Source organism: Bidens hawaiensis, unplaced genomic scaffold, assembly GCF_021521415.1.
Source record: "Bidens hawaiensis isolate Kalapana, Puna unplaced genomic scaffold, B.hawaiensis_p1.1 tig00006773_1, whole genome shotgun sequence".
NCBI lineage: Eukaryota > Viridiplantae > Streptophyta > Magnoliopsida > Asterales > Asteraceae > Bidens > Bidens hawaiensis.
The window spans coordinates 636203-647944 of NW_027491462.1; positions in this window are offsets into that span (position 1 = coordinate 636203).

Below are 11742 nucleotides of genomic sequence, written 5' to 3' on the forward strand. Positions count from 1 at the left end.
AGTTCCTCGTGATATCGTTTGGTCTAACTAATGCTCCCGCAACATTTATGGATATTGTGAATAAGGTATGTCGACCGATGTTAGACAAGTCAGATATCATATTCATTGACGATATATTTCTTTATTCAAAGAGCGAGTATGACCATGCCGAGCATCTGAGAGAAGTATTAGAAGTTTTGAAGAAGGAGAAAATGTATGCTAAGTTTTCAAAGTGCGAGTTTTGGCTATGAGAGGTACAGTTTATAGGCCACATAATCAATCCTGAGGGGATTACTGTGGGCCCAGCCAAGATCGAGGCGATAAAGGATTGGAAGACTACTGCAAAACCCAACCGAGATACGCAGTTTCTTAGGGTTGACTGGTTATTATAGGAGATTCATTGAATGTTTCTCCAAAGTAGCCGCACCATTGACCGGTATGACCCGAAAGATTGTAGTGTTTAATGGGGTAAATTCTAGGAGGAAGCTTTTGAATAATTGAAGAAAAGACTCATGCAGGCTCCAATTCTTGTTTTACCTGATGGTAATGAGGATTTAGTAGTTTGTACTGATGCCTCGCATCATGGATTAGGTTGCGTGTTGATGCAACGAGGGAAGGTTATAGCGTATGCATCCAGACAATTGAAGGTTCATGAAAGTACATACCCAAAACATGACTTAGAGTTAGCAGCTGTAGTGCATGCTCTCAAAGTCTGGAGACATTACCTATATGGTACAAAGTGCACTATTTATACAGACCGTAAGAGTTTGAAGTACTTCTTCGAGCAGAAAGAGCTGGATATGAGACAGAGAAGATGGTTAGAACTGATTAAAGACAGTGACTCTGACATCAAGTATTATCTTGGGAAGGCTAATGTGGTCGCTGACGCCTTAAGCCGGAAGAACGAAGAAGTTATCGCGGCGGTGAAATCTTATAAGTTGATCATTAACTCAGATTTCTTCGAAGAGATCAATAAGGTGCAGTTAGATGTGCTTATAGATGAAGGGTTAATGAAGAAAAAAATAATCTTTGGGCAACAGAACGAGTTGACAGATAACACTCATGATGTAAAAACCAGATTCAATCGGATGTGGATTTCACGTCATGGAAATCTTAGAGGTCAAATCTTATACGAAGCCCATAAGTGTAACACCCCAACTTAAGCGGAAACGCCCGAGTGTGACGTACAGATTGTTCAAACACACGTGACACTATTTTGTGATAATAATAACATTAATTCATTTCAAGCATCATATAACACAAGTTCAAATGTAAAAGTACAAATCCAAATCAAAATCACAATCATAACAATAGTTTGTTTATTTGAATAACCTAGGAATTAAATGTCTTCAACACTTCAACCTCTAATCACGACACCTATAACATATGTATAAAATATGGTCAGCTATAAATATAGCTGGTGAGTTTCCATAGTTTAAATACGTACATAAAAACCATACAATTCATATACATGTGATAAACGAGCAAGTAAGTCCTTTCCAGTTGGTAACAACCAACGTACTTGGGTAATCGCACAAGTAAGGTCCTTTCCAATTGGTAACAACCAACGTACTTGGATAATGAGGCCCTTTTCCACTCGATACAAATGGACCTAAGTGCAAAGGGGAGCGTATGATCATACTTAATGAGGCTTCCACGTGCAAGTAATATTCGAACAAGTAATTCAAGTAACACACAAGTCCATATACAAATTGTAGTTTTGTAATCAAAAGAATAATACTTGGATTTTTATAATGGATATATATGCTACCCCAAAACAATAAAACGTTTAAAAAGGGGTTGTGAAAAACTCACCTTAACGATTGAGGCAAAAGGGATATGAATAACTTGAAAGCGTTTGAAAATGACCACAACCGAACACGTCACGTAAGCCGGGGTAAGCGATCCGCACTAACTAAAGTGAGTAAAAACGAGACTTAGTCGATAATCGTACGGGGTGTTTTTATTGTATAACTTGTAATGAATATTCTATATTGTTTTCTATTCTTTGATTATAATATTATTATTTATGTTTTAACGGAAATCGGTTATTAATATGATTTAAGTATTTTAACGGCGAGGATATGAAGTTTAAACATTCGAAATACTTGAACTATTGTTTACAAGTCGAAAATATAATTATTGCTTTAACGAAACGATTTTTAGTAAATTAAAGTTTACGCTATGATAAGTTAACGATTTTTAATAACGGTTTATGAAAACTAGAAACTTGGTTTTTAAATGTGAAATGGTGAAATATATTTTATATTTAATTTACATAATTTTTATTTAACTTAAATAATTTTATTTTGATTTTTAATTGATTAAAATGATTTAATAAATAGCTGAAAAATTACATACAAGGAATATGAGTGACCCGGTTTTCGAACCCGGGTCTTGAGTTTTACATGTTCATTGTGTAACCAGTTGCGCTAGAAGGAACATTCTTTTATGTTTGGTTTCCATTATTTAAATATAATAATAGTTTCTAATGATTTTAATTATTAATAATAAAATAACAATGCAGGTTTTTTTAAAAAAAAGAGAAACGCTTGACTCGGGTTTCGAACCCGGGTCTCATGCTTTACGATGTAACGAGTTAACCAGTTGTACTAGCAAGTAATTCAGGTAAGGTATAATAAATTAAATATATAATAACTGGTTAAGTTCATCTTTGTTGGGCTATATTTGTGGTTTATGCTTGTAGGTTGGGCTTAGATAGGGTATATTATGTAAGCCGAGAACTTTAGTGGTTCTCGGTGGGCTTTGGGCTTTTGTTGGGCTAGTATGCTGGTACCCTATATATATAGATGTCTTTGTATAGGGTTAGGAGTTCGTTCATGTGTTTTTGGCCGTCTAAGGGTTATCATAGACGAGTATTGTATTAATAGTGCTTAAGCACCCGACGTTAATATTAACGTGTGTTTTGAAGCCATTCTTGTGTTCGACGTGTTTGTGTTTTATTTGTGTTCTTGAATCATCTAGTGTTGGAATTCCGCACCAACACCTAGATTGTTGATATCATAATTGTAGTGATCCAGATTCGAGACTTACAATTGGTATCAGAGCCTTAGACCTATTCAGGCTCATTATTGTGATATCAAGGATTCAAGATTTTGATCTTTGGTGGTTGTGGTTGATTTTCCGGTGATATTCTCGTCGGAGAAAGAAAAAGTTTTTTTTTGGTTGAAGATTGACCTAATCTTGGTTAAAATTCAAATCCCAGAGATTTCGGGATTTAATTTGTTACCAAAATTGTCTGGTCAAAGTATCTCTGGGTTTTCCTTGAAGTTCTCGGAAAATTTTCTCTGTTTTCGGCCAGTATTTGGTCGTTCTCGGGGAAATTTGGTGGTTCTCGGCCAAATCTGCCTGTTCTCGACGAAGTTAGTCAGTTCTCGGCTACGTCCAAGTGTTCTCGGTTGACTAAGATTGTTCTCTGTTGATCTCCTTTGTTCTCGGTCAACTAAAAGTGTTTTCTGTTGACTTCCTAGTTCTCGGTCAATATTGGTGTTCTCTGTTGACTGAAGGTGTTCTCGGTCAACCTTTAGATCTCGGCTCAGTAAACTGCAGGCTCTATTTGGACCTGATTAGTTGATTTGGACCCGATACTTGGACTAGGAATATAAAATCTTCTGGACCAAAATCAATTTTTTAAACTAATTTAAAAATGGAACAGTTAACCAACAGCAATGTATCATAAAATGCTCTACTTCATCAAGAACTAGATTTAATAATGGGGACAACCACTCGTGTACCTCGCCTATTGTCTCATGAGGGGTTCAGTGAGTGGAAATTTCGATTTGAAAAGTATGTTAAAATGAAAGATGCTAAGATCTGGAGAAGCATCGTTAGAGGACCCCAAATTATCACGTATCAACGTGAGGATTCAACCGAAGTTGTTGTAAAGCCGGTTGCACAGTATGATGATAATGATTTTGCTAAAGTTGAAGAGGATGAAAGGGCCCTATCAACCTTAACTATGGCTCTCTCACCTGAGATCGCTTTAAGTTTTAGAGAACTTCAATCTGCCAAGGAGTTGTGGGAGGCGTTGATTGAGGTGTATGAAGGAAATGAAGACATGAAGAGAAGTCGCCAAGATTTGTTGCGACAAAAATTTAATATGTTCAATCATGTGTTGGGAGAATCATTGGAGACACAACTTCAAAGATTCATAGCTCTTGTGACTGAGATGAGATCCGCAAGCATTTATCTGGCAACATCTGAAATAAACAACAAGTTGGTGAACTCATTACCCAAAAGCTGGGATATGAATGTTGCGGTTATCAAGAAGACTAAAGATCTCAACATAATGTCTATCTCTGAGATGATGGCTACTATCAAGGCATGTGAAATGGACGACCAGCAACGTGCAATAAATCATGCAAATTCTTACAGTGCAGCTGGTTACAACGTTGCTTCCAACAGTGCTCTTATTTCTCAAGATAGTTTCTCCATGTTCAAGGCCAATCAGCAACCTCCTACCCAAGGAAACTTTCAGATGTTTGAGTCCACTCAAGGCCAGTCTTCCTCTACTCCGCCTCAACAAGCTCCAGTTTTCTTCACCAAGTCTGCACAACCTTAATCTGCTGGCACTGCTCAAGGTCAGAATTCAAGCCAGTTTCCCTCCATTCCGAAAGAGACTCAGAAGAACATAGCTCTAATGGCAGGATTCATGAACTGCTATAATGCATTTCTAGCTGGAGACTTGGCTCAACAAGTTGTGGTTGCTGAACTCGATCAGATTCACCCTGACGATGTTGAGGAAATGGATATTGCTTGGCAAATCGCCATGGCAGTGTTTCATGCCAAGAAATTCACTAAGAGGACTGGTAGAAACAATTGGAACATGCCTAATAATCAGAAAGTGGGGTTTAACAAGAACACTCTGAGATGCTATAACTGTCATGAGCCGGGTCATTTTGCTTGTGAATGCACTAACCCAGCGAAGGAAGGAAACACAGAAAGGGCGCTGGTTCCAGTGGGTAATGCTAGGGGAGATGTTGGTGAGAGTTCGGGAAATGGTGAAAGGGGATTGATTGCTCAACAGTTCTCTTGGGAGGATCAGATGGCTGCTCTCAACATTGGAAGTCAGACCGCAAATTTTGCAAATGTTGAAGACATTGAGGAGGAAAACGTTGTTGAAGAGTAAGTCAAGGAACTTCAATTCGCATTCATGGCGTTCACTTCCTCCAGCGCATCTGAGGTAAGCTTTCAACCATGTTCTCTAGATTGTGTTAATAAAATCAACTTATATAAACTTCATAATGACAACTTGATCAGAGACATGGAAAGAGTAAAATCAGAAAACTTTAAACTTAAGAAAAATGAAAAATCTTTCTTAGATAAAATAGAAGCATATAAAAAGGATCTCTCTAAGCTTAAGTCTGAATTCAGTATAAAGTGTTGTCACCACCTAGATGCCAAGCAAGAAATTGTTGAATTAACTGCTAAGCTGGAAGCCTCCAAATTGGAAATTTTGAACTTAAATGCTAAATTTGAAAGAGCTAAACTTGATTTTAAAAAGTTCGAGGGTTCCAGTAAGGTAGTTAATTCAATGATTGACAATAATTATGGTGGAAGGAGAAGGAAGGTGAGGGATTAGGATACAACAAGGTACCTCCACCTTATAATGACAACTATGTTCAACTTCCTATCACCAATGAACAGGAAGAAAAGGTACAGGAAATGAAGTATGGTAAATATGATAAGAATGACGTATCTGATCATGTGAGTGTGTCCACCTCAGGAGTGAACGATACTAATGTGTTTACTTCATGTGCAGAGAAAGTAATTGTTGAGGATTGGACTGATGAGGATGATGAAGCTTGTGTTTCCTTTAATAAAGACTTTAATTCTGATGTTACTTTGAAACTACCTGCTTTGAATTCTGTTATTCCGACTGTTTGTGTGGGCTCTGTTTTAAAGAGCAACGATTCTTGTGAGGTTGATTCAGTTGAAACTTTAAATTCTGAAAATATGGTTTCAAATAAAATTGAAAAATCTAAAAAATTCAACAAGTATCTACCACCTAAATTTGTTAAAGAGGGATGCTCTAATGACAAACAAGGTGATAAGTTTGACAATGTGAAACATGGTTCTCGCAAGTTTAAACAAACTGGTCCACACAACCAGTCTAGACAAGGAGTTGCCCAAAATGATTTTTACATAAAGCGACAAACGTGTTTTAACTGTGGCACTCCCGGTCATATTGTCAGAAATTATCCACATCGTCCATATGTTCCATATTATGGATTTTATCAGAGGAATATGCCCTATATGCCTCACAATTCATACAGGCAAAGATCTAGGCATCATACAGTTAATCCCTCTGCCGGTGATTGGAACCGAAACAAATCTGGCAGGTCTAGTCTTCATCAGACCAAGCCTAACATGTCTCGGAAAAGGGGTGGAAACCATGTTCCCACTTCAAAAATTAACTCTATTTTTAAACTTCGGCCTGTCGGGAGAACAAATTCGTTTGTTCCCTCTACACGCAAGCCAGAGACTAAAACATCCATTCGTACAAACAACAGTAAATCTTACAATGGTAAATATAAATGGATGCCGAAGTCTCCGGTAAAGAAGGTTTCTTCTTCCATGTTAGATAATCTAGAAGATATGTCATGGCAGCCCGTAACTAGTATAGATGAGTCAGGTGTACCCAGTGTCACTATGGATTGGGTGCCAAAATCTAACTAATCCCGCACTTTGTGTAGGAGCAGCTATGAAGGAATATCATCAGACCGTGGTATGTTGATAGTTGCTATTCCAGGCACATGACAGGAGACATTTCCCAGCTACACGACATTCAAACTTTTAACGGTGGGTATGTGTCCTTTGCGGGTGGAGAAAAGGGAAAGATCACACAGAAGGGTACTGTAAGTAACGGTGTTCTAAAATTTGAAAACGTAAATTTTGTTCCAAAACTGAAGCACAGTTTGCTGAGCGTGTCACAAATCTGTGACAAAGGGTTTTCAACTCATTTTACTAAAAAGGAGTGTTTGATTTTGAAACCGGGTATCATTATACCAGAAGACTGGATTCTTGTTCGATCACAACGACAAGATAATGCTTGTGTGATCGACATGAACAAAAATATTCCTGATGAAATAACATGCTTGTTTTCAAAAGTGTCTGAACATAATGCAATGCTTTGGCATCGTCGTCTTGGTCATGCAAATGTGAAAAATCTAAACCGACTTTCTAAAAATGATTTGGTACATGGATTACCCGTTAAGGATTTTGTTACCATTGAAAAGTGTGTGGCTTGTGCTCTGGGCAAGCATCATCGTAAATCTCACAAGCAAAAACTGATCAACACCATCTCCTCAGTTCTTCAGCTATTGCATATGGATCTTTTTGGTCTGGTTCACGTTTTAAGTCTTTCTCGCAGTTCTTATTGTTTGGTTATCACTGATGATTACTCACGTTTTACTTGGGTGTTTTTCTTGTCCAATAAGAGTGAAACTACAGAGCTGATCAAAAGATTCGTGGTGCTTATGGAAAATCAGTTGGATTTGAAGCTGAAAGGAATTCGTTGTTACAGTGGTACAGAATTTAAGAATGCATCCTTAAATCATTTTTGTTCTGAGAGGGGAGTGCTTCGTCAGTACAGTTCAGCTCGGACTCCACAACAGAATGGTGTGGCTGAAAGGAGAAATAGGACTCTTATCGAGGCGGCAAGGACCATGCTGTGTGACTCTAAGCTGCCATTATTTTTCCGGGCAGAAGCTATTAATACGGCCTGTTATGTTCAGAATCGGGTGATAATAAACAAATCACAAATGAAGACTCCTTTTGAGATTGTCTATGGACATAAGCCTACTGTCATGCACTTCAAGGCTTTTGGTTGCCCATGCACTCTACTGAACCTCGAGTCTACTCCGAAATTTGGGGCCAAAGCTGATGATTGCTACTTTGTTGGTTATGCGGGCCATACTGCTTACAGGGTCTACAACAAGTCTACTAAACAAATTCTAGAATCGTATGATGTTCGTTGGTTGGAAGAAAATGAGACTAATGCTCGTGTTGGTTCAGACTGGTTATTCGATTATAATGAACTCTTCAAACCGTTCAATGTGTTTCCGGTCATCAACACAGAACCTTCCGGCAGCACTACAGTGGTTGCTGAGAAAGATGACTCACATGCAGTATCCCACATCTCTCCACTCTTGGATGATGATGTCCTTGAACCAGTAAATGTCAACAAACCCGCATTTGGTTCTCAGCCGGATGCAGTTCCAGAAAATGAATATTCGCAAAGTCCGTCTGAAGATACCGCGACAGTTGAGGGGGAGGGTCCTATTCGTTAGATTTTCGGGAGCACACTATTTCCCAATGATATTCCAAATGAATATGTCGCCAGTACTTCGTACTCTCATAGTACAGCTACCTCCGGATGGAAGAACCCCATTGCTGACATTGACATGAATTTATCAAACCTGAATTCTACTAGTGATGTTTTCGATAAATTACTTCCTTCAAGAATTCAGAAAGATCATCCAATTGAGAATGTCATAGGTCCCCTTGAAACGGGCGTGTCAACTTGAAGTCAGACTGGAAATATAAACAGTTGTTTGTTTTCCTGCTTCATATCTCAGATAGAGCCAAAGACTGTAGACATGGCCCTCCAGGAACCCAGTTGGGTAGACGCTATGCATGAAGAGTTAAATCAGTTTGATAAGTTGAAAGTTTGGAGATTGGTTGAGTTACCGGAGGGAAAGAAATCACTTGATACGAGATGGGTGTTCCGAAGCAAGCAAGATGACACCGGGGTTATTGTTCGAAACAAGGCTCGATTGGTAGTTCATGGGTTTCGTCAAGTTGAAGGGTTGGATTACACTGAGGTTTATGCTCCAGTGGATAGACTTGAAGCCATAAGAATCTTTTTGGCCTACGCTTCATTTATGGGGTTCACAGTGTATCAAATGGACGTTAAGACTGCATTTCTGTATGGCGAGGTCAAGGAAGGGATATGTGTGGAACAGCCACCGGGTTTTACTAATTCCAAGAAGCCAAATCATGTTTACAAGTTAGACAAGACATTGTATGGGCTTCATCAGGCTCCTCGAGCATGGTATGCTACATTGACAGCACATCTTCTAGATCATGGCTATAAGCGAGGAACCATTGATCAAACTCTGTTCCGCAAAACTGTCGGAAAATATTTGATCTTAGTCCAGATCTATGTAGACGACATCATCTTCGGATCCACCAGTGCTGAGTTGTGCGCGGAGTTTGAAGAAGTAATGAAGAAACGTTTTGAGATGAGTTCGCTGGGTGAAATGACAACATTTCTAGGATTACAGGTTTGCTAAACCTTGGCAGGAATTTTACTGCATCAAGGGAAGTATGTTGAAGATATGCTTGCAAAGTTTGAGTTTCAAGTCTCCAAGAGTGCTAACACTCCTTTGGCGGAAAGGCCTTTACTGTCATTGATCCGGAAGGGAGTCCCGTAGATCAAACATAGTATCGATCAATGATCGGGTCTCTAATGTACCTCACCGCTAGCCGACCCGATATCATGTTTGCAGTTTGTCAGTGTGCGCGTTTTTAGGCTAATCCTAAAATCTCTCATTTAATTGCTGTCAAACGTATTTTTAGATATCTGAAGGGACAACCGAAGTTAGGTCTTTGGTATCCCAAACAATCAGAATTTGATCTTTATGCTTTTGCTGATAGCAATAATGGTGGAGATGATATTGACAGGAAATCTACATCTGCCGGATGCCAGTTCTTAGGAGATCGACTCATTTCATGGCAGTGTAAGAAACAACAGACGGTGTCAACCTCGACTGCCGAAGCAGAGTATGTTGTTGCATCAGCCTGCTGCTCTCAGGTTATCTGGATGCAAAATCAACTGCTGGATTACGGTTTGGAATTTCTTGATACTCCCATTTTTTGTGATGATGCTGCCATTGCAATTGTTAAGAATCCCGTTCAGCATTCTAAAACCAAGCACATTGACATTAAAATTCATTTTATCCGTGACTGTCACGACCGGAAGCTAATTCATCTTGAACAGGTCCACACTGATAATAATGTGGCGGACCTATTTACGAAGCCGGTCGGAAGAGCCAGATTCAATGTGCTTGTAGGGTTTCTCAAGATGCTGCGTTTTGAAGACTGAGTATTTTTGAGGTTTAAATTGTGTATATAATTTTTTTATGTCATAATTTCTGTACAAATTTAGGGGGAGAAAAAGAAAAATACAAAAAGAGTGTGCGTGTGTGTGTGTGCGTTTACTTAAAAAAAATAATAAAAAATAATAATAAAAAAATTCAAAATTTTTGTTCTCTTGCTTAAAATCATGCCGGTTACTCAAGTTCAACGGACATATTTCATATGTTTGGTCCTGTCATCAATTCTTGACTCACGGGATAGCCATTAACCTTAGGACTGAAAGTGACAGGGGCAACTGAACATACATAAAAATTAATTTTTGGTTTAACTATCGGTTTAAGTTCTTTCACTGAAAATCATGTCGGCCACTTAAAGTTTGATGGACACATTTTATTATGTGTTTGGTCCTATTGTCTACCTGTGGACACATAGGATAGCCATTCACCTGAAGACTGAAGGCAGCTAGGGTGATTGGATTTAAATCGTCTTTGAAATATCATCTGGGAAGTGATATTATTATTCAGCTAAAAGCTTTTTAGATAGCTTAAAGTTTTTCAAATGAAAATTGATCCAACCTTTGAGAAATGATAGATAAATTGATTTTGAGTGCCTAACATGTGAAGTTATTAGGCTAAAAAGGCTTTTGATTAGTTATTGATGTGTGTGGAAGCTTTTCATGATACGTAAAAGTTGAAGTGATATAAACTAAATCTGCTAAACTTATTGTGGAGAGTCATTTTGAAAATTTCTGAATGTCCCTAGACACATCTCTCCGAATGATATGCAGAAAAGCAATTACACAGTCATACACGAGCCCGTTAGTATCTTGATCGCCAAAAAGGTTATATTTCATATTAAAAAAAATTATTTAATTTATCATTAAATTGTTTTCTAAAAGCTTAAAGGGGTCTCAGGGAACTACAGGGGTGGGGCACTCAAATAAGTCCTAAACACCCTGAATGTAAGGCTTGTAAGTCCGGATGGCATGTAAGTCCAACGTTCAACCTTAAAGCTTAATAATCATTTTGTATAGAGAAAAATATTTTGATCAAGTACTAAGGGGTTGGAGTCAAATTGGGGTGATCTGGGAAAGCCAAATACCCCTTGAGAATAAATAAGGGGAATCAGAGGTCCATAAGTGATGTCCATGCAGTTTTATGCCTAATCGAATCTAATCATATCACTATCGCAATGAAATTCATGAAAATTACCTACTATCAACCTTTTCATTATGTCACAATAATGCTGAATATGAATCATTGTGAAAGTATCTTAATCAATATGATCTCATGTTCGGATCTTTTCATGGTGGTTTTTTTTGAATAGCTGAAATTTTATCCCAATATACTTTGATTTTCTAAAGACTGGATAAGAAACTTTTGTTTTAGTTTAGTTTTATTTTATTTTTATTTTTTATGTTTCTATTCTTATCAAGTGCACTGAGATATTTTTAAAGAGTAACCGTTCTCGGTTAGAGTTCTCGATTAAACATGATTTATGAGTTCTCGGCTCTATCATTTTTGGTCCTAGTTGCTTGTGATGATGATGTTCTCAGCTGCTTATTGTTCTCGGCCATATTTGAGAGTTCTCTGCCTTCAGTGAATAGTTCTCAGCCACGTGTTTTCGGCAAATCACTGTTTT